The 5,000-nt window shown below is 44.8% G+C and overlaps 1 protein-coding gene across 4 annotated transcripts in view; it reads right to left on the bottom strand.

Annotated features, from left to right (window-relative positions):
- The window catches only part of LOC143122146 (muscleblind-like protein 1), a 112,023-nt gene that overhangs the window by 15,748 nt on the left and 91,275 nt on the right, over window positions 1-5,000 (bottom strand). The gene's annotated exons all lie outside the window — the stretch shown is intronic.

Genomic DNA, 5,000 nt, shown 5'->3' with positions numbered 1-5,000 from the left:
TGTCATTATGTGTGTGTGTGTGTGTGTGTGTGTGTGTGTGTGTGTGTGTGAATGGAGAGGGGGTTGAGGTGTGTGTGTGAGGCACTTTAAATGACACAGGTCTAGCCTCTCTTGATGGATGGGACTTTTTGGGGAGAGGCATCTGTCTCGACAGAGAGATGAAAGGTCAGGTGATTACACACACACACACACACACACACACACACACAATCACAGAGAGATATTAAAATGCACAGTGCCAGCCAGACTGACAGACACACACACACACACACACACACACACACACACACACACACACAATCACAGAGAGATATTAAAATGCACAGTGCCAGCCAGCCAGCTAGACAAACAGACACACACACACACACACACACACACACACACACACACACACACACACACCCCTTTAACTCAGTCTGGGCCCTAGTTTAGCTGATTGGTGGCACCTCTGCCCAGGTGGAGGCCTTGTCTGATGTGGTCAACACCACCCTGCGCAGTCCTGGGGCAATGTGACAAGCGCAACTAGCCCCACCTGCAGTCCTGCATTCATATCTCTCTCTATCACACACTCCCACACTCCTACATGAAACCATCTCTATCAGTTCATCTTTCTCTCTCTCTCTCGCTTTCACTCCCTCTCTATCTCGCTCCCTCTCTGTGTCACACACTCCCACACTCCTACATGAAACCATCTCTATTAGTTCTTCTGTCGCTCTCTCTCTCTCTCTCTCTCGCTCCCTCTCTGTACCACACACTCCCACACTCCTACATGAAACCATCTCTATCAGTTCATCTTTCTCTCTCACTCTTTCGCTCCCTCTCTGTGTCACACACTCCCACACTCCTGCATGAAACCATCTCTATCAGTTCGTCTCTCTCTCTCTCTCTCTCCCTCTCTCTCTCTCCCTCCATCTCTCTCTCTCTCTCTCTCTCTCTCTCTCTCTCTCTCCCTCTCTCTCTCTCTCCCTCCCTCTCTCTCTCTTTCTCTCTCTCTCTCTCTGTCAACATGATGGTGATCTCCCCTCTTCTTTCTCTCTGTATTTCTGCACCCCCCCCTCCATCCTTTCTTCTCTTCTCTCTCCGTCTCTCCCCTGCTTTTTAAAGAGAGGTAGGCAGCCTTGTTGTCAGGCAGACACCGGGAGAGAGAGAGAGCGAGGGAGGGGGGGGTGAGGGAGCGAGAGAGCGAAAGAAAGATAGAGCACGAGGGAGTGATGAAGAGAAGACGAGAGAAATGGGTTCAAACGTACAGAGGGAGAGGGGGATGAGAGAAGAGGAGGAGAGAGGGTGAATAATGGAGGCAGGGAAAAGAAGATAAAGGAGAAAAGGATGATGAACTGAGAGAGGGAGAGAGAGGGAAGGAGAGAGACAGAGAGGGGAGAAAGAGAAAGGGTGAGAGAGGGAGAGAGAGAATGAGAGAGAGAGGGGGGGATAGAGATAGGGAAAGAGAGAGGGAAAAAGAGAAAGAGAGAGAGAGCATTCAGGTGTGTATAACTGTGATTTCCCTATAAACTACAGTAGCAGCAGGATGCACTCATACACAAACTGACCTCTGACCCTGCGTCCTACTGGCTCTGGGGGAGCCGTGTCCTCTAGTAGATACTGAGATTACAGGAAGTGACACACACACTCGTGCAGCTGGCCCAGATCCCTCGCACCTTGTCGCCACGGCGCCCACACGGAGCAAGTCCCCAAGAGTTACAGACAGATAGACGCACACAGAGGGGACAGCAGGTAACGCAGAGGCTTAGTACCGGCCACTACTCTTCACAGAGAGAGAGAGAGAGAGAGAGAGAGAGAGAGAGAGAGAGAGAGAGAGAGAGCAGAGGTTTAGTACCGGCCACTACTCTTCACAGAGAGAGGGAGAGAAAGAGAGAGAGAGAGAGAGAGAGAGAGAAAGAGAGAGAGAGAGAGAGAGAGAGAGAGAGAGAGAGAGAGAGAGAGAGAGAGAGAGAGAGAGCAGAGGTTTCGGGAAATATTTGTGTGTACGAGACCTGAATGTGGATGTGGAGACTAATGCTGTGGGGAACATTACATTAGTGGTGCCCAGAGTCTGGGAGGAGATTTGCTGGGTATATCTGTCATGAAGTGCTGGGTATATCTGTCATGAAGAGCTGGGTATATCTGTCATGAAGAGCTGGGTATAACTGTCATGAAGACCTGGGTATATCTGTCATGAAGACCTGGGTATATCTGTCATGCTGGGTATATCTGTCATGAAGTGCTGGGTATATCTGTCATGAAGAGCTGGGTATATCTGTCATGAAGAGCTGGGTATATCTGTCATGAAGAGCTGGGTATATCTGTCATGAAGAGCTGGGTGTATCTGTCATGGTGGCACCAGGAGCTTGAACCAGCCAAATCGAAGATTTAATTCAGACACGTGGATGCATTTATCAGTGTATTGACACATAGCTCCAGCATCACTTTGTCTATCAACCTGCACAAATCACCCAGTGTTTCAGTCTTAAACATACCGTATGTTAACATATGCCATAATGAGTATTTATTTAGGTACCTGTGCCTCTATAAGGGCCACTTAGTATGTGGGATGCAGTGGCCAAAAAACACAAACAAGCAAATGATCAAACTAAAACGTCAACCCTCTTCTTAATACAAAGACATGTTCCACCATGGGACTTTAAAGATCACCATGGTTTCATGGTCATGGCCTCACGGTGCAAATAACATGCTCCTGATAGTTTGAATGTCCGGGCGCAATAATAATGCTCCATTGCTTTTGAATGAGACCCATGCAAGCAGCTAAAAATGGTGCAGGGTATTTATAGCAAACTCATTTCCAAGCAAATTAGGCTAGAATGAATCTGAACTGGAGAAGGCTAAGAGCGTTTGCTAACTGCTTTCAAACTGACCATTTCTAGTCTGAACACATTATTATGAGTAACTGCTAGTGAGCTTAAGAATAACATATGATTATATGCACATACAATATTCAAAATTGCGATTTTTCTATGAAATTATTGTAACCTTTCAGAGAGAAAAAATATGAACGCTCACAGTGTGCTCCCCTATAGATGTTTTTTTCCCAGGTCCAATCCACTTCAGCTCTAAAACATCAACAACGTATTTGACTTGACAATTCTGACATTTTCCACTGGCTGATGTAAGGGTAAGTGTTAAGTGGACTTGTTAAAGGGGTGCAGGCTTTGCTAAATGTTACATGCCCAGCCCTTAATATGGCCCCCACACACACACACACACACACACACACACACACACACACACACACACAAACACACACAAATGTTTTTTTATAATGAAAAAAAAAATCTTTGGAGGACCCTATAACTAACGTCATAGAAGCTATTTTTTGCACCTTGTTTATGTAACACACTGAAGACATGATGATGTTTGCTTCCCAGCATGCATTGCAAGTCAGTTGCTTTGTTTATATAGGCTATTATTGTTTGTTTGTTCGTTTCAAACAATATGGTTACAGTGTAGTTTAGGCTAGCTTACTCTTGCTGATGTTTTGAACAATAAAATTATGGGATATGCCCAATGACAATGCTTTAATAGTTTATTAAATTACCTATCGCAAGACTCTGATTTAATAGTTTATTATCTATGGCAAGACTCTAATTTAATAGTTTATTACCTATGGCAAGACTCTGATTTAATAGTTTATTACCTATGGCAAGACTCTGATTTAATAGTTTATTACCTATGATAAGACTCTGATTTAATAGTTTATTACCTATTACCTATGATAAGAGTCTGATTTAATAGTGAATTACCTATGATAAGAGTCTGATTTAATAGTTTATTACCTATGATAAGAGTCTGATTTAATAATGTATTACCTATGATAAGAGTCTGATTTAATAGTTTATTACCTATGATAAGAGTCTGATTTAATAGTTTATTAATAGTGTATTACCTATGATAAGAGTCTGATTTAATAGTTTATTAATAGTTTATTACCTATGATAAGAGTCTGATTTAATAGTGTATTAACTATGATAAGAGTCCTATGGCAAGACTGTTCCGTCTTTCTCCTCTGCATCATCCAGACCTCCCCTGGCTTCACCCCCCCTCCCTTGGTTCCACCCCCCCCCCCCCTGGTTTCAGCAGAGACCAAATCATAATTTATTAATATAATATACATATTAATACTACTCTAACATTTTATTTGTAGGCTATAACACTGTGTATTCTAACTTTAGCTTATGCTTATGTACCATGCATATTGTTATTCAATTTGCCAACCGCTAGCTAACTCATGTTTAAACTTTAAGATAAACGTTTTGGTAGCCTATGCAGTGACTCGGCTACGCGACCTTGCTCCTCTCTGGCGCTGAGTGACCAGGCTACACGACCTTGACTAGGCTACACGACCTTGCTCCTCTCTGGTACACGACCTTGACTAGGCTACACGACCTTGACTAGGCTACACGACCTTGCTCCTCTCTGGCGCCCAGTGACCAGGCTACACGACCTTGACTAGGCTACGCGACCTTGCTCCTCTTTGGTGCCCAGTGACTAGGCTACACAACCTTGCTCCTCTCTGGTGCCCAGTGACTAGGCTACATGACCTTGCTCCTCTCTGGTACACGACCTTGACTAGGCTACACAACCTTGACTAGGCTACACGACCTTGCTCCTCTCTGGTGCCCAGTGACTGGGCTACACGACCTTGCTCCTCTCTGGGGCAGTCCATGAAAAAGCAAGCTGGTTCTTCTAAAGTGGGCATGTAGAACCAACACCGAACTGGCACAAGCACTGACCTCCGAACTAGAACCAGAGCGGCGCTGGTGGAAAAGGCATAAGAGAGGTCTAGCACACGTGGAGTGACGTCACTCACATTACATTAGGTGCTGGCTGCCTGATGCAAAGCCTCTTGTAACAGGACAATCTTAGTTTTATTAGTGAGAATGAAAGAGGGCTGTGTGTATCTCAAGTCTGCGCTGAGATATGCTGATTAGCGTGTAGCTCTCTGCCCTAGTCTGGTTAATGAGGATATTATGTTAATGGAGGGGGAT

Source organism: Alosa pseudoharengus, unplaced genomic scaffold (assembly GCF_046254945.1).
Source record: "Alosa pseudoharengus isolate Yale_2024_CS ecotype anadromous, Long Island Sound unplaced genomic scaffold, YU_APseudo_1.1 YU_APseudo_1.1_scf_13, whole genome shotgun sequence".
NCBI lineage: Eukaryota > Metazoa > Chordata > Actinopteri > Clupeiformes > Clupeidae > Alosa > Alosa pseudoharengus.
Note: the sequence above shows the minus strand (reverse complement) of the source record. Positions and strands in the feature narration are given on the sequence as shown.